At 46.9% G+C, this 25,939-nt stretch overlaps 1 protein-coding gene across 1 annotated transcript in view; it reads left to right on the top strand.

Moving 5' to 3' along the window:
• The window catches only part of AGPAT3 (1-acylglycerol-3-phosphate O-acyltransferase 3), a 91,768-nt gene that overhangs the window by 13,975 nt on the left and 51,854 nt on the right, over positions 1-25,939 (top strand). Inside the window, exon 2 of the mRNA XM_061193849.1 lies at positions 13,496-13,561. The gene's annotated coding sequence lies outside the window, so the exon portion shown is untranslated. The remainder of the gene's footprint in view (positions 1-13,495; positions 13,562-25,939) is intronic.

Raw genomic sequence — 25,939 nt, 5'->3', positions numbered from 1 at the left:
TCCCGGCAGGGCTGCCCGGGGACAACAGCATGTGGACAAGCGACCCGAGGCCGTGAGCACCGCAGGGAGGGCAGAGATGGACATGGCTGAGCTCTGCACAGGCTCATTCCCAAAACGGCCACCGTGTCCTTAGGCAGCTGACAAGGGTCCCGGCTGCCTCTCGTCTGGTGCCCCTCAGGTGCAGAGCAAGAGAATGGTGGGTTTTGTCCATCCGCGTTGCTCTCCGTTTTCGCAGAAGCCTGTGGCAGAGGCCTTAGGCTGCGTCCTGCTGTGTCCGGCGCGTTTCTGGAACACGGGAGAGGCCGCTGTCCACCAGCCCGTGCCCAGACTGAGCGCTTGTCTAACATCGCAGAAGTGCTGGCTTTCTGTGCCAACTTGACGTGTCCCTCGGTGCTGAATCACTTCATGGCTCAGCACACCCGAGAGGAGCTTGTCTTCCCTCTAAAGCATCCCTGAGGGCAGCAGGGATGCTGGCCGCCGAGCCTCAGGGGCCACCTGCCCTCTGTGTGGCGGGAGAGGGCAGGGCACCTCGTCCGTCTGTCCCTGTGTGGCTCTGAGGTTGCTCCTCGGCATGCAAGGCTGTGTTTGTGAATCACTGGGAGAAAGTCAAGCCGGGACTTGGCATGGAGTCCTGATTGTTTAATGCTGCGAGTTCAGTTTCAGGCTTTTGGTGGAATGGGCCTAAATGAGCCTGTCCCGCTTTGTCCTCAGGGACTCTGATGGGCTCAGAGTGGATAAGCTCCCTTTCTCAGCAGTTTTCTTGCCATTTGTGTGTGTGTGTGTGTGTGTGTGTGTCACATACACACCTGTGGCCCTTTGAAAATAGATGTCAAAATGTGCAATCACATGTATGGTAGCACAGTTGTATTTTAAAGCAATGACTTTTGCCAGTTATTCTTTTTATTCGCACTCACATACATCCACCAAAAACCGAAATAAGCACATAGGTAGAGGGAGGAACCCGACCCCGGTGCACTGACGTGCAGAGGGCTGGCGGTGGTGGCCTGGACGTTTCAGGTGAGCTTTATCGGGCATCGTGTCTAACTTGACACGTGTGACAAGTAGCAGTATGTTAGCCGAGTTCAACGAGAGAGATTTGTTCCGGGCTCGGGGTGTGATTACAGGGTTGACCCTTCCAAACTGGGTGATGGGGGCACGGGGAGAGAGACACAGAGACAGGACAGAGACAAAGAGAGACAGGGAAAGGGAGAGGGAGAGAGAACATGAATAAGAGAGAGGCTTCTTGTAAATAAGACTTTAGGAAGAAAAGAAAATTGAAGAGGAAGTGAATTGCTAGGTGTTCGTGCTTTGTCAGGTATAGTGTATTTATTTCCAGAGAGGGATCGGTTTCTTCTTCTCCTTCCAAATTTTATAGAAGGAAAAGAAAATTGGAAATATTTAATAATTTTGTCATAATTGTTATTTGTAACTTGTTGATGATATTGTACTTCCAGGAATGGGTTAGCTTCTTTTTTTCAAATTAAGAAATGCTTTAGTATCTGAAACACATAGAATACTGAAGCCCCTGTACCTACCGTCCAGTGGAGGAATTAACCATTGCGGATACATGGGAGGCCAAAGAGTGGGTGGAACTAAAAATTTCTAAAATTCTTAACATGTAAGCAGAAAAGGGAATGAAACGGAAATAACAGCAAGTATGTTGTGTCTGAACCTGTGAGGCCACGAGCCACAGAGCCACACCTGAGACGTGGCTGGTCTGGATTGAGATGTGCTGTTAGGGAGGAATGCACACTAGGTTCACAGACTTAGTGTGAAAAAAAAAGTAAAATATCTCACTGATTCTTTTAGATTGAATAGACGTCAAAATGATAATATTTTGGATATATTGGGTTAAATAAACTGTATTATTAAATTATTTTTGCCTATTTCTCTTTTTTATTGAAGTCTAGTTGATTTACAATATTGTGTTAGTTTCAGGTGTACAGCAAAGTGATTCCGTGTTTTATGTATATGTATACACACACATACACACACACACACACACATATACTTTTTCTCAGATTCTTTTCCATTATAGGTAATTACAAGACATTGAGTATAGTCCCCTGTGCTATACAGTAGGTCCTTGTTGGTTATCTGTTTTATATATAGTAGTGTGTATCTGTTAATCCCAAACTGCTAATTTATCTCTCCCCCTCCTTCCCCTTGGTAACCATAAGTTTGTTTTCTATGTCTGTGGGTCTATTTCTGTTTTGTATATGAGTTCATTTGTATCACATTTTAGAGTCCACATATAAGTGGTATCATATGATATTTGCCTTTCTCTGTCTGACTTACTTCACTTAGTATGATAATCTCTAGGTCCATCCATGTTGCTGCAAATGGCATTATTTCATTCTTTTTTATGGCTGAGTAATATTCCATTGTGTGTGTGTGTGTGTGTGTGTGTGTGTGTGTGTGTGTGCATGTATATTTCAATATATACATATATATATCAATACTATATATATATTCTTAAGCCAATCGTCTGTTGATGGACACTTGGGTTGTTTCCATGTCTTGTTTGCCTGTTTCTTTTTACTTTTTAATGCGGCCCCTAGGAGATTTAAAATTGCATTTTGGCCCCTGTCGTGTTTCCCCTGGACGTGCTAGTTGCGGTTCTGAGTGGCCTCATGAGGGTGGAGCTGTATGACCTGGGCGGGTCCTTCATCTTTGGGCCCCGCGCCCCAGGAGTCACGGGAGGTTTGTCTAGTGTGTACGTCTCTACCCTGCGGGACCCCGTGCCTCTGGCCAAGTGCACTTAATACACATGAAATGCTCAGGACAGAGTCTGGCAAATACTAACCACCAGGTGTGTCTCATATTATTATTAATAGACTATTTGGTAAGATCTTCTTTGCTGTATAGAAGTGGATTTCATAGATCGTCCACACCCAGAATTTCAAAAGGATGGGTGTTCCAGTCCATAAATGCCTGGGCGGGTCAGAACCCCGGCCCTGGTGGCTGTGGCGTGGTAGGTGGACAGGCAGAGGACGCCCCCGGGCGTGTCTCCCGGGGAGGTGGCTGCTTTCCTGGACTGGTCTGCGTGTGCAACAACCCGGGCGTGGTGTTTGCTCCAAGTGGGGTCGGGCCGTGAACTCTGAGAGCAGGAGTCCAGGGGGACCCGCCCCCCAAAACCAGCAACAGGCACCGACCCCGGTAATGCAATCCCTGCACAGCGAGCGGGAAGGTCCGGGGGACCCGCCGGCCCGAGAGCCCCTCGGCGCGGCCCAGCCCCACCCTTGTCTGTCCTCGGGGCCCTGGGGCTGGAGCCCGGCCTCGCTCTGTCCTTGCTGTGCGGCCCGCGAGGGCCCCGCGGAGGCTGGACAGCTGGAGGAGCAGCGCCTGCCTCTGTCGTGAGAGTTTGTGCGGCGACGCTCGGAGGAGAAGCTGGGACTCGCGGGGCTCCTCCTCGTCCGCTCCTGGCGGGGATTCTGGGCGGGGCTGGGGCGCAGGGCCCCCAGGGTCTCCGGGAGGGACGCGCCCAGAGCGCGGTGGCCGTGGCTCTGGGCTCCTGAGGCCACTGCAGCCCCGCTGGGAAGGCCAAGGCCATCAGCCCCGGAGCAGCTTCTCCTGCCGCTCAGCCGCTGGCCCTTGAGGCTCTGCCGTGGCTCAGCCCCTGGGGGGCACGGGGCCCTGGGGACCTTCCTTTCCTCTCTGCCGTGGGCGTGGTGTCTGTCTCCTGAGACACCCTTGACCCAGCTGGGCCCCGCTGTCACCAGGCATGTGCTACCCTGTCCCTGACAGCCCAGAAGAGTCCCCGGGCTGCGGGCCCCTGGGGGCCCCTCCCCCCTCCCCCCTCCCTCTTCTCCAACCCCACTCTTCCCTTCCCCCCTCCCCCGTCTGTGTCATGAAACATCTGATTGTGCGCCGGCGATGGGGGTAGTACCTTTCTCAGCATATAAGCTTTCATGACCAACTCATCGATGGAAACATGTCGAACGTGAACCTCGTCTTTGTGTACCTCCTACTCATTCTTCCGTATGTTCGGCGGCTTCTCAGTGGAGTGCGATGGTCTCCGCAGCTGAGCGACCAGCAGCCCGCCCCGCCCCGCCCCTCGCTGGCCTGCATGGGCCGTGCGGGCTGGACGGGGCGGGCATGGCTGGGGCTGCGCTCTGGGGCAGCTGAGGGTTGACCTGGAGCGCGGGCCTGGCCTGGGTCGGCGTCGGCGGCTCGTTGTCCATGTTGACTCTCTGTCTCTGCCCTCGCTTCTCCCCCGTTACCCTTAATAATCAGCGAACAGTGAGGCTCTGTGTTTCCTTCAGAAGCATAACCTTCACCCCCAGAGACCTTGTTGGAATGGAAGCACTCGTCTTACTGAAGAACGGGGGTTTGCTCCAGCCAGGGGGCGGGCGTGGCGGTGGGACTCGGGTCTGGACAGTGTCCCCTGGCCCCGCAGGTGGCGTGGGGCTCGGGCCCGAGGGGGAGCCCCGGGTGTTCGGACACCCTGTTCATGCACAGCTTGCTCTCAGTCTCCACCGCGGTGAGATTAGATCTCCAAGCGCACACTTGGTTCTTGAGTAACCAACTTTCAGTTAAACATCTTCTCCACTCGTGATGGCTGGTTTCTTACACAAGCCGATTTGAGGGAGACGTTGTCATCCTGTCCTGTGGGTCTGAGGGCCCAGGCTCCAGCCGGGCAGGCCCAGGGGTGCCGGGTGTCTGTGAGGGTGGTGGTCCCCAGGTGAGGGGCGCAGGCAAGGGCCTAGGTTTCCAGGGTCCTGGGGGCGGCTTGTGACTTCTGCTTCAGGTTTTGAAAGTTAGCCTGTTCTTTGGGTTTTCTGTATCTTTTTGGTCAATTGCTCTTCCTAGGAATTGGTCCTGTTAGCTCTGTTTTCAAGTTTATTGCTCCAAAGCTGCTCATAATTCCCTCTTAAAAATTTCCGCAGCGTTTGCTTATACCTCCTCCTCCTTGCTCCTGACGTCGTCCATGCCATCTCTCTCTTTATCTTGATTCTCTTGCCAAAACTCTGCCACTTGTACTATCCGTTCAAAGAACCACCTTTGTGGTTTTCTGTATGCTTTTTATTTCATTAATTTCTGCTTTCTAAGTTATTTCCTTCCTTCCTTTTGATTCACTTTCTGTTTTTCTAACTTATGTTTTAGGTCATTTGTTTTCAGCCTTCTGAAATTTTCTACCACACACTTAAGTATAACCTTTGATCCCTTTAAGAACTTTTAGCTGCAGCCTATAAGTTGTGATATGACACATTTTTGTTACTCTTCCATTCAGTAGATTTTCTAGTATCTAATTGATTTATTTTTTGATTGTCGATAACTGTTTTGAATTTCTAAGCATATGAGAATTTTTCCAAATATCTTTTTGTTGCCTTTTTTTTTTTTTTTGCATCAGTACATTTTGGTCAAAGAATATACTCTGATACTGATGCCTGTCTTCTGAAATTTGTTAAGACTTGTTTTATGGCCCAGCATATGGTCAAATTTTGGAAATGCTCTGTGCATCTTTGAACAGACTGTATTCTGCGGTTGGTGAGATTAGTTTTGGTAGGTTCGTTATCGTGCTGTTTAAACTGTCTATGTTAGGCCTTGGCAAACTGTAGCGCATGGGCCAAATCTGGCTCACCACTTGCTTCTAGAAATAAATTCTTATGAGATCACATCCACACCCATTGGTTTATGTATTGTCTATGGCTGTTTTGCACTGTGACTTGGTTGAGTAGTTTCAATAGAGACCGTTTGGCCCAAAAAATCTAAAATATTTACTATTTGGCCCTTTCCAGAAAATGTTCACCAACTCTTGTATCCTCGTTGATTTCTTGTACCTATCTATTTTATCAAATACAGAGAGAGGTCCGTTAGACTCTCTAGTTATCACTGTGTATTTGCCTATTAATTCTTGCATTTCTATCAATTTTTAAATTGAATTTTAAAAAATTAATTAATTAATTAATTTTCGGCTGTGTTGGGTCTTCGTTGCGGCGCGTGGGCCTCTCATCGCGGTGGCTTCTCTTTGTTGCGGAGCACGGGCTCCAGGCACACGGGCTTCAGTAGTCATTGCTCGCGGGCTCTGGAGCGCAGGCTCAGTAGTGGTGGCGCACGCGCGTAGTTGCTCCGCGGCATGTGGAATCCCAGACCAGGGATCGAACCCGTGTCCCCTGCGTTGGCAGGCGGATTCTTAACCACTGCACCACCAAGGAAGTCCATCATTTCTATTAATTTTTGCTTTATATGTTAGGGGCTGTGTTATATTAATGACACAGTTTTAAAATTGTGGTATCTTCTTTATGAATGAAGTATCTGTCATATGAAGTGATTGTCCATCTCTTCTAGTGTTTTTTGCCTGTAAGTCTGCTTCATCTGAAATTCATGTAGCTGAACCTTTGGGTAATACTTGCCTTGTATACTCTTTCTATTCTTTTATTTTTAACCCTTTTGTATTTTTATGTATTAGATGTACCTCATAAACAGCATATAATTAAAGTGTTTTTTTTAACTGAAGTTTGATAATCTCTTTAAAAAATTCTGACAATTAAAATTGTTTTAAGCTGGAGTCTTTATTTGGTTTACTTTAAATGTAATTACAGATAGATTTGAGTTTAAATCTACCATCTTATATTTTACTGACTGTTTTATCTGTGCTATGTTTCTTTTTTCTTCCCTTGTCCTTTCTTGCTTTTTTTTGAATTGATGATTGATCCTTTCTTTTTTCTTTGTTTCTTTTTTTTTTTTTTTTTTGACCACTACCACTAGGAAGTTATAGACTCTTTCTGTTCCTTTGGTGGTTTTCCCAGAAATTACAACATTCTTACTTATCGAACGTCTAAAATTAACTAGTACTTTACTTTTCAGGGGCGATCCAAGGACTGAGATCACCCCTAACTTTCCCTTCCAACTCATGTGTTATTGTGTATTTAATGTTTTTAACCTCACAAACCTTTGTTGCTGTATCCTTAGTATTACTTCTGTTTTTGATGTGTAGATATATCTGCCACTTTCTTTGCTCTTTCTTTTTTTCTCATCTTTGACTTTCCATCTGAGATCACTTCTTCCTGCTTGAAGTGTACATGCATTAGAAATTCCTTTAGTTAGATTCTGCTGGTGGCAAGCCTTCCCCACTTTTGTTTAGTCTTCCCTGCTCCTTCAGAGATGCATTTGCTGGTTGTAGAATCTGGGTTGCCAGTCGGGTCCTTTTATCACATTGATGACAGCCTGTGCTGGCCATTGACATCCTTCATATGCGAACAAATCATTGTCAGGCTGTCTCTCCTTTGCAGGTAATCCGCCTTTTTTCTCTGGCTTCTGAGATCAAAATTAAAAGCCTTTGTGCTTCAAGAAAGTGAAAAGACAACCCACAGGATGGGAGAAAATATTTGCAAATCACACATCTGACAAGGGGCTGGTACCAGAATGTAGAAAGAGTTCTGACAAGGCTGAGCGGTCGGTGCCTGAGTGCCAGTGATTCTCTCGGCCATATGGAATGTCTCAGGAAGGGGCAACAATGGGGAAGGCCCTGCCACCTGCCTCTGGTTCTGAGCCGCGCCCTCCTGCCTCGTGCTGTCGCCCCCGTCCGGAACCCCCTCCATCCACCCGCGTGCAGGAGAGTCGCTGGGCACCTCTCCAGACGTTGCAGGCATTTCCATTCTGTGCAGCTGCAGCCTCTGCCTCTGACGTGCTGATCAGCGCTTCTCAGCTAAGGTGCAGCGGTCACGTCCGCTAGCGCTGCCCACTATGGATGAGTGAGAAATGGAATGAAAATGCAAGATCCCAACATCCACATCTAGCCGTGATGGGATGAAAGGGACCAGACCGCACATCCCACCTTAAACAAAGGAAAACAAATAAAAGTGTGTGAGGCTACCGACTTCAAACATGCACAGCAGGAGCACCGGACGGTGACCCCACGAGAGGGTGTGAGTGGGGCACCCCTCTCCCAGCTTGTCACCTGCAGAGGCCAGCTGAGCACAGGGAGGGCAGGTGGAGACAGAGGCTGGCGCTCAGAGACTCCCTGAAGGCTGGAATTTGTGGGGATACTGGAGGGGATAGGATTGCATGACTCAGGAGCTCTAGAGAGCTGAGAACGGTACCCCCCGACTCGTTCTTAGACTGTGGTGATCTGCGCACGTGTGTGGGATGCCACCAAGGTCGGGGGAGCCTGGAAAGGAGTAGATAGAACCGTTCCCTCAGTTCACACGGGCTGTGAATGAAGTTGTGTTCTCACCAGCCAGGTGGAAAGACCTCACAGCTCAGAGGATGTCGGGTAGGCACCTCAGAGGCCATCGCCTCCCCCCCGGATGCAAGCCTGCTCAGGACCCACAGAAACAAAGCTTGAGAAGGTCAAACAACTCTGAGAAAGTTAATGACACTCCCAAACAAAGCCTGACAATATTTGAGGGACCACGACAAGCTCACCCCCCGACACGCCACGTTCACAGTGTCCAGGAACCAAGCAAAAATTACTTGTCATGCAAACAGGTGGGAAAACATAACCCAGAAGTCAAGAAAAATCAACTGGAAACAGATCCAGGTGGATCCGCAACTATCCAGATGGTAGAATTAGCATAGAAGGATGCTAAAAATGTCTGTTATAAATATGCCCCATGTGTCCAATGACACAGAGAAAATATGCACAGAATGAGGAGAAAATAGAAGATATAAAAAAGACCCAAATCTTCTAGAGAGGAAAACGCACTGGGTGGGGTTCATAGTGGGTCAGACACTCAGACCCAATATTTATCTTCAGTATTCTTGAAGACATATCACTAGAAACTTTCTAAAATGAAACACAGGGAAAGGACAGGGGAAAAAAGCAACAGCATCAGTGGAACCATATAAAGAGGGATAACAAACATGAAATTGAATTCCAGAAAAGAGGTGTGTGTGATGGAAAATATTTGAAAAAAATAATGGCTAAAATTTTGCAAATATGATGAAAACTGATTTTCAAGAAGATCAATAAATCCCAGGCAGAAGAAACATGAAGAGAACTACACCCATGTACATCAGAATCAAATTTCTGGAAATCTTAAAAGCAGAAGATCTTAAAAGCAGCCAAAGGCAAACACCTACACTGTACAGAGGAAACAGAGATGAAGTCACAGTGGACTTCTTGTCAGAAGTGGTGCAATTCAGAAGAGGATGGAAGGGCATCTTCAAGATACCCTTCATCTTCAAGAAAGAAAAAAAGCTTCAGCCTACAATCCCGTAGCTAACAGAGTCTCTTTCCAAAGTGAAAGCCAAATAAAGACTCTTTTAGACATTTAAAAGCTGAAAAAAATTTATCACCAGCTGACTTGAACTCCAGAAAATATAGAGGAAGTCCTCTGGGGACAAGGAAAGTGACACCAGACAGGAATTTGGATCTGAAGGAATAAAGAGTAACAGAAATGCAGGAAAATGTAAAAGACTTTTGTCCTCTCATTTAAAAAAGTCCTTTAAAAGATAATTTACTGTTTAAAGTAAAAGTACTAACAATGTTTTATAGAGTTTATAAGTAGAAGTAAGAGGTATGGCAGTAATATAGCCGAAAATCTAGAAGTGGGGAAATGGAAACTAGTAAAGTTCTTAAAATACGTGTGAAGTATTATAATATTAGTGGAAAGTAGACAGTGATATACTAAAGATATACATTGTAAATTCTAGGGCAACCGTTAAAAAAACAACAAAGAGGTATAGCTAATAAACTAATTATGGAAATAAAATGGAATCTTAAAAAAATCCCTAATCCAGAAGAAGATAGAAAAAAGGAGAAAATGAAACAAACAAATCCAGATAGGACAGATAGAACGATAATAGATTTAATCCCAACCATATCAATAATCACATCAAATATGGACGGCCTGAAAACTCCAAATAAAAGGCATTTTGTCAGAGTGTCAGAGCAGATAGAAAAGATTAGGTAAAAGTGCTTCCCACATTAAATATGAAGACAGAGATAGGTTAAAAGTAAAGGGTTAGAAAGATAGATACCATGCCAACATGAATCACAGGATAGCCCAAGTGGATATATTAATATCAGACAAGTTATATTTCAGGACAAGAAATATTGCCAGGGAAGAGAATGTCTCCTCATAGTGATAAAAGGGGTCAGTGCATCAAGAGAACATAATATATTGAATATATGTGCACTTAACAAGAGCTTCAAAATACATAGTGCAAAAACTGATAGAACTGAAAGGAGAATTAGACAAATCCACAATTACGGTTGGAGATTTCAACACGCCTCTTTCAATAACTGACAGAACAAATAGACAGAAAATCAGTAAAGATAGAGAAGACTTGAACAACACCATCAATCAGTTTGACTTGACTGGTGTTGATAGAACACCCATCCAACAACAGCAGGACACATATTCTTTGCAAGTACACATGGAGCTTTCACCAAGGTAGACCAACTTCTGGCCCATGAAAAAAATCTCAGTAATTGAAAAAGGACTGAAACCATAGAAAGTATTTTCTGTGATCGACAGAGAATTAAACTAGAAGTCAGTGATTGAAAGATATCTGGAAAAATCCTCAAATATTTGAAAACTCAATAAAGACACTTTTAAATAGCCCATGGTCAAAGAAAAAGTCACAAGGGAAGTTTGATAACATTATGAACTGAGTGAAAGTTAAAACATAAGGTATCAGAATTTGTGGAATGCAGGTAAAATAGTGCTTCGGCATCTATAGCATTAAATGATCGTATTAGAACATAAAACAGTTCTCAAATCAATGATTTAAGCTTCAACCTTAAGAAAAAGTAAACAAAGGAAAGAAATAACAAAGAGCAAAAATCAATGAGATAGAAAACAAACGGTAGAAAAATATCAATGAAACCGAAAGTTGGTTCTTTGAAAGAATCATTAAAATTGGTAAACCCCTAATTAGACTGATCAGAAAAAAAAAAGAGAGAAGAAAAACTACCAAAATCAGAACTGAGAGGGGAAGAGTCACTAGAGATCCTAAGGGAATATTCTGCAATGCTCCATGCCAGGAGATGTGACAACACAGATGAAAGGGACACATTCCTGGAGCAAAAGAAATCACTAAAACGTATTCAAGTCAAAATAGATAACCCAAATAACCCTGAATCTATCAAAAAATTCAATTTGCATATAAAAACCTTCTAACAAAGAAAACTCTTGGCCCAGATGACATCGTTGATGAATTCTATCAAACATTTAAGGAAGAAATAGTACCAATTCTACACAAAGTCCTCCAGTAATTAGAGGAGGAGGGAACACTTCTTAGATCATTTTATGAGGCCAGCATCACCCTGGTACCAAAACCACACAGGCTATGAACCAATATCCATCATGAACAAAATCCTGCCTGAATTAGAAAATTTTAGCAAATCAAACCCAGCAATATGTAAAAAGTCTACTGCACCATAACCAAGTGGGATTTATCCCAGCAGTGCAAATTTGGTTTAACATTCAAAATCAGTCATTATAATTCACTTTATTAACAGACAAAAAAGAAAACCATATGACTATCTCAGTGGTGCAAAAAAAAAAAAAAGCATTTAATACTCATTTGTGGTAAAAAAAAAAAAAATCTCTCAGCAAACTAGAAGTAGATGGCCTCAGTCTAATAAAGGGCATCTATGAAAAACCTACAGCTAACATCCTACATAATGGTGAAAGACTGAAGCTTTCCTTCTATATTGGGAGCAAGGCAAGGACATCTGCTCTTATTCACCACTCTTATTCAACATTATACTAGAAGAATAAGGCAAGAAAAAGAAAGAAAAGACATACAGAAGGGGAAAAAAGAAGTAAAAATATCTTTATTCACAGATGGCATGATGGCCTATGTGGAAAATCCTAAGAAATCCACAAAGTTACTAGAACCAGTAGGTGAGTTCGGTGAATTTACAGGACACAAGGTCATTGTAACAAAATTAATTTTATTTCTACATACTAGCACCGAGTAGTTAAAAGCTGTAACAAAACACCATTTACAGTAGCATCAAAAATATGAAATTCTTAGGGATAAATATAACAAAATAGTGCCAAGAGAAATTAAAGCAGACCTAAATAAATGGGGAGCTATACTATGTTAATGGACCACAGGACCCAATGTTACTAAAATGTCACTTCTACCAAAACCGTTATATAGATTCAGTGCAATCACAATCAAAATCCTGGCAAGGCTTTTTGTAGAAATTTACAAGCTTATTCTAAAATTTACATTGGAAATCTAAGGACCTAGGAGAGCTCCAATAATTTTGAAGAGGCAAAGAAGAGTGCCTGGCTTTAAGACTTCCTCTACTTCTATGGTAATCTAGACATTGTGGAACAGCAAAAAGGTATACATGCAGATCATTGGAATGGAGTAGATTCCAGAAACTAACCCACACATTTATAGTTAAATTGATTTCCAACAAAAGTTTCAACGTAATTCAATGGGGAAGTGACAGTATTTTCAACAGCTGGTGCCAGGACTATTGGACAGCTATGTGCAAAAACAGTGAACCTTCGCCCGACTTCATCCCATATTAAAAAATTAACTCAAGATGGTCTGGTCGCCCAGACCTAAATACGAAAGCTAAAGCTATAAGGTTTATAGAAGAAAAAAATGTTGTATTTGCATACAATGTAATATTATTCAGCCTTAAATGCAAAATTATGACACATGCTACGACATGAATGAACCTTGAGGACATTATGTTCAGTGAAATAAGCCAGACACAAAAGGACAAATACTGTGTGATTCCATTTATATGAGGTCCTTAGAGTCATCAAGTTCATAAGGACAGACAGCAGGATGGTGGGGGCCAGGGCCTGGGGAGGGGATGGGAGGGAGTGTTTCATGGGGACAGAGTTTCAGTTTGGGAAGATGGAAAGTTCTGTGGATGGACAGTGGTGATGGCTGCACAACAGTGTGAATGGACTTAACCCCACTGAACTGTACACTGGAAAATGGTTTAAATGGTGATTTTTATGTGTATTTTACCACAACTCAAAACAAACAAACAAAAACAAGGACTAAAATTAGCCAGTAGGCCTGGGTTTGGCTTTATCAGTGGCAGGCTGGGCTGGCCTGGCGGGAGCCCCTCCTGCAGGGTTAGTGGGTTTGGGAGGGAGGAGAGTGCAGGCGAGGTCGGCACGGTTGCCGTCCTGGGAACGGGAGCCTCAGCGCCCAGAGGGGCCGGGAGGCCTGGAGGCTGTTCTCCTTGTCCATCCGTCAGGAGGTGGCCTACCTTCAGCTGTTCCTGCGAGCCTGCAGGGGAGGTTGGAATTGCTTCGCGGTCCGTCCTGGGGTGTGGTCCCTGCGTCTCTCCGGTTTGTTCATTTATGGGCCATCTGTTGGGCCTCCTTATCAGGCGGGGGGAAGTAACAGCACTTGGAAAGGCCTGATAGGCTGTGTCCCTGTATTTGCTTAAGTCAGTGGACCGTTCAGGTCATCGGGACCTGAATCAAGTTCATTCATAACTGTCTGCTTGCCTGATGTGCAGTCTTTTTGATCTTAAAGTAACTGCACGTAGTTTATTCACTGAGTATTTTTCCAGTCCTGCCTAAGTACATTTGTGTTTGTCTTTAACTCTCAGGCCTTCAAGTTGGAAACCTCTGAGGACGATTGCTGACCCTGCTGACCCTGCTGACCCTGGGCCGCGGTGAGTCAGGAGACGGAGGCACCTGATGCTTGAGCCGCGTGCGTGCGTGTGTGCGTGCATGTGTGTGTATGTGCGTGCGTGTGTGCGTATGTGCGTTGCGTGCGTGTGTGTGCGTGCGTGCGTGTGTGTGCGTGCGTGTGTGTGCGTGTGTGTGTATGTGCGTGCGTTGTGTGCGTGCGTGTGTGTGTGTGCGCTTGCGTGTGTATGTGCATGTGCGTGCGTGTGTGTATGTGCGTGTGTGTGTGCGTGTGTGTGTATGTGCGTGCGTGTGTGTGTGCGTGTGTGTGTGTATGCACATGTGTGTTTATTCCTGTTCCCTGGAGCAGCCCTGGAGTGGGTCCTGCCCCAGTGGTCTGGACCTGGCTCTGTCGGCAGACACAGAAGTCTATCGCCTTGAGAGCCAGGCTCGCTGATCCAGCTTCAGTGACATTGAAGGGACCGAGCAGGGCACAGCCGGGCCTTAACACATTGTTGGATTTTCTTAAAGGGGTATACACTTTAAAGTTTTCTTACAGCCAAAGGATATTTATTACAATCAGAATACAAATGAAAAAGTCCAGGTAACGCGGTTCCCCTTCTGTTTGTTCCTGGAGGGATGAGTGAAGGGGCCAAGCTAAAACTGCTGCTGGGTGGAGGGCATCTCGGGAAGCGAAGAATGGGCGTCCCCCCAGCAGAGCTGGACCCTGCTTTGGTTAGCAGACCTGGAAGTCCGTGGGTCTTTTGGAGATGGACGTAGCTGTCCAGCTGAGTCGTCCAGGGCTGGAGTGTGACCCGGAGGTCAGGGAGCATGTTTGCCGTCAGGATGTTCTGCTCCTGTAGGTAGCTCCTCTGGGAAGCCCAGTGGTAATCGGCAGCTGTGGCCGAGAGCGCTGGTCAGGTGACCTTGGTTGCTCCGGGGCTGAGGACAGAACCTGGCCGCAGAGTGACCGCCAGTGACCCGGCCCTCTCCCATGCTCCCGTGTCCTGGCTTCGGGCTGCCCAGGACCTGCCTTTCAGGCTCCACGCTGACCTCACCTTCTGCGCGCAGACGCGTTCTCGGGGATCGGCTGCGTTAGGTGACTGAGTGACAGGTTCCTTTTGTATTAATCCAGCCTTGACCAGAAGGCCTCCCCCTGCCATTTCTTCTTTGGACCCAGGAGACATCTGTCACTTAAAGTGCTTTCTGCAGAGAGCGAGTCCAGCCATCATGTTTGGAAGTTTACTGGTTTCACTGCGGGATCCCAGCTCTCGGTGGGCAGGCAGTTTCCCCTCATGTGTAATAGTTACGCGGTGTGCTGATAGCGACTAGCCTAGCCGGTTGAGAACAAGCTCTGGGGATGTGAATAGGATGAATGCAAGCCGGTGTCAGTCGCATGCTTTTTATATTTAATAGTCATGACTTATTGAAAATAATGTTGCTTAAATATATGAGTGGAGTACTGCAGTTAAAATTACTTTGTTTAGTGTCTCTTTATAATTAAGTATTTTATTATGAGTGCTCCCTGGATAACTGGAAATATAGATATGAGGTACATGGCAGCTCTCAGCTACCGCGTTCTCTGAGCACCTCACCTCCAACATTCTGAATCAATAAAAGTTCATTTGCTTTTTTTGCTCATTATTGATTGAGTACACAGCTTGTGGTTTTAGCTGTTAAATTGTTGCAAGCTTCTGTTCTGTGCAAAAGAAAATCAAACTACATTGTATCCTAAAGTTGAGCTCTCCATGTATTCCCTTCCTTTTGATTATCATCTGGGAATGGGTGAACTATACTTGGGGCTAAAAGGATTCTCTCCCTCCTAACTGCCACTGCCCAGGATGTGGCCTGCGATGGCCGCGGGGGCTGTGGGTGGCACCAAGAGCCTTTTGATGTGTGAAGCATGTTGCATCGTACGCGGCAGGCGTGTGTCGTCAACACTGGTTTGTTTCTGGAGGAGAGTGACCGGGGGCCCTGGTCATCAACCAGACCTCTCCCAGAAAGACGGGACTGGGGGAGGTTGGAGATGGAAATCAGTTTGCTCTCCGTCTTTTCTGGGGACGGGACCTCAAAGTTCTGTAGCAATTGAGGGCTGGGAAAAGGGACGGGGAGAAGAGTGGCAAGTTGGAGACGTGCTTTTCAGCTCCGGGACAGTCAGATTTATAACCAAGCATCCAGCAAGAGTAACTCAACATTTACAAAAAGAAATGACTTTTCAGTTACGCATATGCGACTTGCCATTTTTTAGAGGCAGGAAAGATATAACCCGCCCCCCCCCCCCCCCGCCCAAGCTAGTAATCATCAGTATTGAAATTTAAAGCAAATCATTCATTTGTGACTTGAACTGGCACCTCTCAAAAGGTGTCCAAATGTCTAATAAACATCTGAAAAGATGTGCAACTTAATTAGTCATCAGAGAAATGGAAGTTACAAACCACAATGTGGTTTGATGAGTGGAAGGATGAGGTGAGTGGAGCAGGGTGGGGGGCAGCGGGGCTCATCCATCACTCTTTTTTTTTTTAAACATTTATTTTATTTTTAAAAATTTATTTATTTTTATTTTTATTTATTTTACTTTGGCTGCGTTGGGTCTTCATTGCTGCACGCGGGCTTTCCCTGGTAGCGGCGAGCAGGGGCTACTCTTCGTTGCGGTGCGCGGGCTTCTCATTGCGGTGGCTTCTTTTGTTGGGAGCACAGGCTCTAGGCGCGCGGGCTTCAGTAGTTGTGGCGCGCGGGCTCAGTAGTTGTGGCTCGTGGGCTCTAGAGTGCAGGCTCAGTAGTTGTGGTGCATGGGCTTAGTTGTGGGATCTTCCTGGACCAGGGCTCGAACCCGTGTCTCCTGCACTGGCAGGTGGATTCTTAACCACTGCGCCACCAGGGAAGCCCCTCATCCATCACTCTTATCATTGCTATTATGCATGTCGGCTCTGAGCTGAGCACTTAAAAATCCCTCACTGTTCAGTTCTCTTCCCATCGTGTGGAGCGAATGTTACTTATGTTTTCCTGATGAGGACGCAGGCTCAGGATGAGTCCTTTGCCTGTGCTCACGAGTGGCCCCCTGGGGCTCAGAGCCCTGCCGTGCCCCGAGGGCAGGTGTATGTGGTCCTGTTCCTGCCGGCCCCTGGCACCCTGGTGGACACTTGTGCTGGTCGTCAGGTCCTGCGCCAGCCCTGCAGGATGTGCGGTTGCTGCCCGGGAGGGGGAGGCTGGGGGAGAAGCCGGGAGAGTGCTAGGACCTCGGCTGCGCGGACCCTTGGGCTCTGGGACCTGAGAACGCCCGCCTCCAACGTGGCCCCAAGGCAGCGTGTTTAGTGGCTGGCTCTGTGGCCCCCTCACTGATGAATGGTAGAACAAACAAAACATCTCCCCTACGTAGCTTATTGCGATTTTAGCTTCCATGAGTTTTCCATTAACTTTTCTTACAAGTTTTAAGATGACTGGAAGGTTTTCCTTAGTCTTTCTTAGGTACTGATGCTGAAACAGTGCCTTTCCCTCCCCTGCTGTGGCCCATGTGGACTGCAGACTCAGAACTCAGTCCAGGGGGTAGGGGGAGGGGGGCAGGGGGAGGGGCTGCGAGGGCGGGCGAGGTGGGAGGCCCCCGTGTGCAGCCCCCTGCGTGGCCGTGTTTGAGGAGGGGTTCTCTTTGCTCTAAAGGTGACACGAGGGGCTGAGCAGAGGGCTCAGACTTTGACGGGCCAAGTTGTGTCTGGAGGAGCCTGGTATCCTGCAGGGTAAGCTTTTTCCCTTAAAAAACAGTCTTAACAGTGTTCAGCATAATTGTTTAGACTTCGTAACCGCTGGAGAGACAGAAGGTTGGAGCTTTATAAGCCAGCAGGTAATTTTTTGTTAATATTTAAATTTTAATTAAAGAAGTGATACGTACTTATAAAAATTAAACGCAGAACCAAATCTAATAAGTAATCAAAATTCCATTCTTTACTCCATCCCAAATCCCACCCTTTTTCCTGGAGGGAACCACTATAAATGGTTTGTGGTTTATCCTTTCAGAGCTTGTCAAAATACACGTAAGAACACACGGGCACAGAGTTTCTAAAAATGTGTTTATGTGTCATGATAGCCATCTGTGCAACTTAATTTTAACTTGCTTGGGGGTCTTTTACTACACATAGATCTACCTCATTTAAAAAGACTTAGCTTCCTCTTTTATGCATGTTCTAAAGAGCATGGCTGTATATACATATACGTACACACAGGCGCACACACGTTATAAGAAGTCTGGGTGACAGTTTCAGAGCACAGTTACCCGGTTATCTGTTTCTTAGAGCCAGAGTGTGCTTTCAAGACTTGAGATGTGTTTGTGTGTCTCAGAAAGTGTCATAACTGGCACACTCATTCTTTTATTGAGGGGCTGGGGGGGTTGGGTGAGTGCAGTGGGGACAGTCCTCCGGGAGGGTGACGATGGGCCTCGAGGCTCTGCAGTGTCTGAGCGGCCCTGCCCGGCCCAGATGCCTGACCTGCTGGAAGGTGGACTTTGCCCCCTGCCCGTGTGGAGTCTCTGGCTGGTGCTGTTTGTAAGTGGGGGGGTGGGCATGGGTAGGCTCTATATGGACAGTGGCCTGGGCCGGATTCCCTTTCCACCGAGGAGTGTCTGTTTTCTGGAACATTCCAGGCTGCGTTCCTGTCGTTGGGACACATGTAAAGGGTTGTGTGCACACGTGGTTACATGCACGTTATCGCCTGGTCACCAGTGTTCGGTAGCAAAGCCGGGTCCTTCAAGTATCTAAAGTGCAAGCACAGCAGAAGCAGAAACGGGCCGGGGCCTCCGTCTGGCTCTGCTTGGCCACAAGGCCACCGTGTCCCACAGACGCCGTCTGCCTGGCGGCTCCTTATCTCTTGGTGAATAGAACTGAAAGTGGAAGAATCCTCTCAAGCCAAGCGCCGTGCCTGTGCACCAGGACGCTTGCCACCGGCTGGCCGGCTCTGCTCCACGGGGCCGGAACAGGACGAGCGGGGATGGGCGTCCGGGGAAGCGCCTTCTGGAACCGCGAGTTCCCTCGCGCACTTGGTTCTGGCCTTGCCTGAAGTTGTTTCACACTGGCTTGTGTGTGAATTGAAATTAGGAAGCGTGTCCATGGAAACATAGAAACCCCAGGACCGAGGCAGGTGAGGGACAGTCCAGCTTGCACAGCCCAGCGCAGATGCTGGAGAGAGGCCTGGCCCATGAGTGCCTGTCGGGTCGCACACGTGTGGCCCCTTCTCGGGTTTAGGGCTGCTGTGCTGTCTTCCTGGTCCCCCCAGCGACGTGGGCTTCTCTCAGGGGAGCTGCTGGCCGGGAGCAGACCCGGGAGGAGGGAGGCCCTGCCCAGCTGCCCACCTGCCGGAACCCTCGCTGGCCCCTTGCTATCGCCAATAACCTGCCTCAAGAACTTCCTGGATTTTCTGTGTAGACAGTCATATCACCTCCAAGTGACGAAAGCTGGTTTCCTTCTTTTTAACCCTGGTTTCTCTTATTTCTTTCCTTGTCTTGTCACCGTGGCTGCAGTGAGCTTTCTGGGGAGTAGGGGCCTTGATGCCGGACGTCCTTAAACAGTTGCGGGTGGTGCCAAGCGTCATCAGCTGCTTTTCCTGAATCTCATGAAATAATCGTGTTGTTTTTCTTCTTTTGTCTCTGTTGACAATCACTAGACTAATTGATTTTCTATGGTAGACCATTCCTGTGTCCTGGCATAAACCAAATTTGGTCATGATGTTGTTGTTTTTTTTAACTATGTGACTGGAATCAGTTTGCTAAGGTATATTTACTGAGAATGTCCAGTCTGTGTTCACGCATCTGATTGGCCTGTTACGTAACAGGCGTCTTGTCTTTTTCCTGATGTTTGCTGGATGCCTCTCGTGTTTCTCCATTAAGTAAATGCTGATTTGGAGTCTTAGTTGTTATCACCTCACGGAGAAGTATATGGTGAGTGTATCATCTTAGGGGGAAGCATATAATGAGTGTATGTAATAATTTTAAATTGCTCCTACTTTATTGAGTGTTCTCATCAGGGAGTGAGGTTAGATTTTGTTAAATTACCTGCCCAGAGTTCTTTTTAAAGAAATATAATGGATTTTATTGATAGATTTCCTACTATCAAACCATCCTTGCATTCATGGAGCAGACCCCACTTGGTCATGATGCATTATCTTTTTAATGTGCTGTTAGATTCTGTTTGCTAATTTTAAAGGAATTTTTGTATTTATATTCATAAGTAAAGAGCAGTGGGTCTCAAACTTTTGGTCTCTTTACACTCTTAAAAAATTATTGAGGACCCTAAAAAGCTTTTGTTTTTGTGAGTTATAGCTACTGTGGTTCTCAGCTGGGGGTGATCCTTCCCCCACCCAAGGGGACATTTGGCAACACCAGGAGATGCTTTTGGTTGACACAACTGGTGTGGTGGGGTGTCTCTACTGGCATCCAGTGGGTAGAAGTTAGGGATGCTGCCGAATATCCTACAATGCACAGGACAGTCCCCTGACAGAAGAGTATCTGGTCCCAAATGTCAATAGTGCCGCAGTTGAGAAACCCTGCTCTTGATAGGTAATAGTTTAGAAATCAACACAGAACATTAAAAGATTTTATTTAATAATTCATTTAAAAGAGCAGCAATAAACCCATTACATGTTAACATAAATAGCATTTTTTAATGAAGAAGAACTATATTTTCCAAAGCTGAAAAAAAATGTAATGAGGAGAGGGCCATTATTTTATATTTCCACAATGTAATTAATCTCTCAGGCATCTGACCTAATAGGAGACCCCTGAAATATCTGCTTCTGCATTCAGTCTGTTTTACTGTGTTGTTTGGTGGAGCTATGTGATGAAAATTCTGCTTCACCAAGTACGTGCTTGGAAAACAGACGACTCTCAGACTCCCCCCCACCCCACCCCGGGGTCCTCACATCACACTTGAGAACTGTTGATTTAGACAAGTCCCCTTCTTTCTGCTTTCACTCTCACATTGTGGATTCAGCATCACACTTCCTTCATAAAAAGGCATTTGGAAATTTCCTTCCTTCTCTGTGTTCTGGACAATGTTAAGTTGTGTCAAGATAATCTGTTCTTATAGGATTGGTAGATTTCTCCTGTGAGTCATCTGGCTTTGGTATCTTTCATTAGAGGTAACTCTGACAGACAACTCTTTTAATTCTCTAAAACTAGGTCTGTTCAGACTTTCTATCTTTTCTGTGGTCACTGTTTTTGTAAATTTTTCTCTCTTAGAAAATTATCCACGTCATCCAAGTTTTCAAGTTTATTTGCATAGAGATGTATAATTATTTCCGTGATTTTTTAAAAACTTTATTTTTTTGATGGTTTTTCTCTCTCTTCTTATTTTATGTATTTTTATTCCCCTTTTCTTAATTTATTTTTATTGCTCTAGGGGATGTATCTGTTTTATTAATTTTTTTGAAAACCAGGTTTTAAAGATTTAACTATTATAATGCTTTTTTTTCTAACTCATTTTTTGCTTTTACTTTATTAATTCCTTCAGTTACTTTTGTAATTCTAACTTTCTGAATTGGAGGCTTAACTCTCTTATTTTCATGCTCTCATTTCTAAAGATTTAAAGTATTTAATGTGATAAATTTTCCTCCAAGCACTGCTTTAGTTTTCATTATGTTTTCTAGAAATTCTGTAGTTTGGGTTTCTACTTCCCCTGGAGAGGAGCGTCTAAGAGGAAAATATTCATGTTTGGGGCGGGCGGTGGGGTGGGAAAGGCCTTTTCTGTTTCCTGATTTCTAGGCAATATTGTTTGTGTTTTAATTACTGTTTGGGATTTGTTGAAAATTTCTTCGTTGCTTAATTTATGGGCACTGTTCATGAATGTTTCTATGAGCAATTGAGAGAAAGTGTGTCTTCTCTTATCAAGTGCAGGATTGGCTACCTGTCCTAAAGACCCACTTCATATGTCTTGCTGCTGCATCGTCTGTGGTCTCTCTTAGTTCTTGACCACTGTTCTTTCTTGGATTAAAAGAGATGTACTAACATCTCCTATTATTAGCATGCTTTGATTTGTTTCTGTGGCATCCCTGTAATTTCTGCTTTATGAAAAGTAAAGCTGCATTATTTCGTACATAGATATTAAACTTATATCTTCCTTGAGAATTTTAGTTTCTAGAATTATAAATAGTCCTGCTTTGTCTCATTAATTTCACGTGCCTGATATTTTATTCTCTGATATCAAGATTTTGAACCCTATTTTTTGGGCATGTCCCAGTGTATATTTATTCATTATTTTCGACCCTGATGAATTGTTTTGGTTGAGGTATTCTCTTACACCTAGCAGAGCTGAATTTTTTTTCACAAGCCAGTATGAAAATATTTCCCTTTTTGTAGCTGATCTTAACCCATTTGTATTGACTGATATGATCCATGTGTTTGGATTAGTGATGTCCCTATTTTGTGTATTTCAAGGGTAAATACAGATAGAATGGTGCCCATACATAAACACACTCACTGATTCTGTATGTGGTGTCTGTTCTTAGCCTTTCTGGTGCTTTGTTTTGTGTTTGGTAGTGCTGACCCGATAGATGGGAAAGTGTGTTTGGCCTTAGTGATCACCTAATACGAGTAGCTTTATGTCAGATCCTGGGTCCCCTCCTTCTGGATAATGTCTATTGTTTCTCTACTAGGAGTGACAGTAAGATGCCCTGAGACCTCCCCTCCCCGCGGCGTTCCCCTGCCTGGCACCTGCTCCCGACGCCCCTGCACGCGGGCTCCCCGTCGGTGTACCCGCTAGTGCCCGCAGAGTGACGGGGTCGCCCTGCTTCCACCCGCCCCCCTCCCTCCCCCGCCTGCCCTGCTTGGCTGCCATCCTGTCGGGTCAGCCGTCTCCACCTGGTCTTCTCTCTCCCCTGGAACACGCCAGAGCTCCTTCTGGTGGCCAGGGCGTGTCCTCCAGCCGTGTGGTGGGCACAGGTTCAGAACCACTTGTCCCCATGTGCCAGCCCCCTTCATGGCTTAGGGCCTCTCTGCTTCAAGTCTGCTTCTCCATCTTCCTCTGCCATACCAGCATTCTTCCCATGGGTGTTTGTCTGCGTGTCTCTCCTGTGCCTTCAGTTTCTGTCTTTCTGTGACATCACGTCTTAGCTTTGTCTCCTGTAAATCTAGCAGACAGCCGGAGTTTTAGACTGCTCTTCATACTTGTCGTGATCAAGTGATATACTTGTTCATCACTGATAATGAAGGGCTTTCTACTTCATTATCATCACATCATCATTATTTACCATCCTTTTCCTTTGCTTTCCTGCCTGTTCTTGAATTTAACCTGTTAAATCTGTTCATCGGTTCCTCTCCGTGGAGTGGTACCCTTCTGACACTAGGATGCCTGGAGACCGAGATAAAGGGTATCCGTGTCTCTACTTTCTTCCCAAATAGTGTGAAGACCTGAGAACCAGGATTTGGGCTCACGATGTTTTCACAGCCTCATTTCTGAGCACGTACAGCACCGTGCTGGACGTTTGCACCTCTGCTCTCTCAGAGTCCCTGCCGTGGCCGGACAGGCTCTGGGCATCGTCCGCAGACGAGGGACCGAGGGACCGGGAGGCTGGGGAAGTGATGCTGGAGCAGACGGCAGGACACATGGGCCCCGGCTGTGTCACTGCCCGCCCACTTCTCACTTTCCACCCCTGCCCTCCCCGGATGCTCGGCCTGCCTTTTTATCCTGTTCTTTCTCTATCCCAGATGCCCATACAGTTCTGATTGCAGCAGCCCAGCGGGTGCTGAAGTCCACGACCAACCATGAGCACCGCATTCACCCTCACCCGCACCCCCGAGTGTGGGGACCCTTCCCAGGGCAGCTTCCCCCACCGGCTCATTCTTCTGTGGGCGTGTGTGTGTCCCCCTGTGGGAGGGTGGGGCTCGGGGCTGCCCGTCCCATCCTGGCTCTGTGATGCCAGGAACTTGGCTTTATCAGGGCTTTATCACGGACCTCGGAGCAGCTCCGCTGTTTGGCGCCCGACAGCTTGTTTTCAGTTGATGGTTGTGCTTCTGTTAATCAGTAACCAGCCCCCGGCTGTTGGTTCTCTGAGGAGTCTCCAGGGGTCATGCTTGTGACCCCTGACCTCTGGAGTCTGGGGATGGTCCGGTGGGTGTCTGGGGAGGTGGGCGTGTCCACAGCCACGCTGCAGGACGGGTGTGGTGGAGAACATTCCAGGAGCGCAGGGGGACGTCGCGGGAGACCAGCGGTAGGTGCGAGTGTCAGGATAGTCCTTTATGATTTCTCTGTATCTTGATGCTGTTTTTGTGAAGGTTTAACAAACACTTGATAGATTGTTGTAAGGATGTAGGCTTCTTTATTTGGGGTAAATTCTGTCTAGTGAAAACGATTTCCCCTTTAGTAAAAGAAAATCCTCACACCCAGGATCTGGGTGTGAGGAGCTAAAACTTGAGGAAGGAGGGAGTTTTGGTGGGGACATGGGACATCCATTTGGGTGTTTTTTCTCTGCTCTAGGTACCTCGTGTTGGACGTGCTGGAAAAATACCTCCACCAGCAACACGTGATGTCTTTCTCAGAAGCCATGTTGCTCATAAAAGACCTGCCGTTTAATGCTTTGCAATAAAGACAGACTCTGATCTGGGGTTTCCGGGGCCGCTGGGAGGGTGTGTTGCTCTTTGGGGTTGCAGCCTTGGTGTCCACTGTGCTTTGTCAGTGAGGAGAGGACCCGGTCACCATGACCGTGCACCTGCCCAGGCCCCTAGGCGGGCCGCCCCTGCAGGAGGTCAGGTGCCCAGGTGGGGGAGGGACCACGAGTACCTCGTGGGACTCCAGTGCATACCCGAGGCACGGTCCTGCAGGCTGGCGCCCGGAGCCCACAGGTAAGGGCGGGGCTGGTGAGCTCTTCCCCAGCAGAGCCTTCCTCCTTCCCTCTTGTGGGGAGAGAGGATGGGAGTTCAGGGCCGTGCATCTCAGGCCCGCGGTCTCCAAGTCTGCACCCTCTGTGGGCTCCCCTCTTCCTAAGCTCTGGCTGCAGAAGAGGGGGGTTGGGTTAGTTTATCCAGGGACCCCTCCCCACCTTGGCTGGCCTCGAAATTTGAAAATTTGCTCCTTTTTAACGTATGGAAGGTCCCGCAGTTTGTGTGTCCTTACCCTGAGCTTCGGGAGACGGGCAGGGACCGGGGACATCAGAGGTCTTGTTTTGACACGTCGTGTGCGCGACTCCAGTGCTTCACACTCGATGCTGGAATCCGTTAGGCTGTCACAGCAGACTGATTTCTGGGTCTGTAGTGTCTCCCTGGTCAGGGTGGTCAAGAGCTTTCTTCTGCCACAAATGTCACGTGAGTAACTGGAATGACAGAGCCCGACGGTCCAACGTGGGACCCCGCGGCCCACACGCAGATGCTGAGCCCTTGAAAGCCGAGGGGCTGCGAGAGTTAAAAACATACACGGACTTCAAAGACCCAGACAAAGGGGTGATATACAACATCTCATTATTGCCTTTTTAATATTGACTGCATGTTAAAACGATGATATCTTGGCTATATTGGGTTAAATAAAATACATCATTCAAGTGAATTTCACCTTTCACTTTTTAAATGTGGAACTAGAACATTTAAATTACGCATGGGGCTCACGGTGTCTCCCTTGGCCAGCCCGCTTTGCCTGCGACGGACTCTGAGTCTGCTGAGAGAGAAGGGGGGCCGATCGGCTGTCACTCCTGCTTCCGCCGGCTGAATGGCCGTTTCTTTGGCCATTGATGCATCCATACGATGAAATACTCTGCAGCTGATTTTACAAGAATGAAATCGGTGATGCTGATGCTAACACTACTGGGCCCTGGACCTGTCCCTCATCCAAGTACTTTGCACAATTCGCTCATTTCACCTTGTCATCCCCACTGTACAGATGAGGACATGGAGGCTCAGAGAGGTGCATAACTTTCTCAGGGTCACACAGCTCGTTGGTGACGGGGCCAGGGTTCGAACCCAGGTAGTGCTCTCCTTGCTCTCCACTACTTTTGCAGAAGAGGAGAGGTTTGTGCTGACCCGAAAGACTCTCCTGCTATAGTGCTTAGTCCATTCAGGCTGCTATCACAGACTCCCATAGACTAGGGGCTGATGAGAACAGACCTTTATTTCTCACAGTTCTAGAGGCTGGAAGTTCAAGATCAAGGTGCTGGGACTTCCCTGGTGGTGCAGTGGCTAAGAATCCGCCTGCTAATGCAGGGGGACGTGGGTTCAATCCCTGGTCTGGGAAGATCCCACATGCCACGGAGCAACTAAGCCCATGAGCGACAGCTACTGAGCCTGCGCTCTAGAGCCCGCGAGCCACAACTACTGAGCCCACGAGCCACAACTACTGAAGCCTGCGTGCCTAGAGCCTGTGCTTCGCAATGAGAAGCCCGCGCACCGCAACGAAGAGTAGCCTCCGCTCGCCGCAACTAGAGAAAGCCCGCGCGCAGAAGTGAAGACCCAATGCAGCCAT

Source organism: Eubalaena glacialis, chromosome 6, assembly GCF_028564815.1.
Source record: "Eubalaena glacialis isolate mEubGla1 chromosome 6, mEubGla1.1.hap2.+ XY, whole genome shotgun sequence".
Taxonomy (NCBI): domain Eukaryota; kingdom Metazoa; phylum Chordata; class Mammalia; order Artiodactyla; family Balaenidae; genus Eubalaena; species Eubalaena glacialis.
The sequence above is the reverse complement of the archived record's forward strand: the minus strand, read 5'-3'. Positions and strand labels throughout refer to the sequence as shown.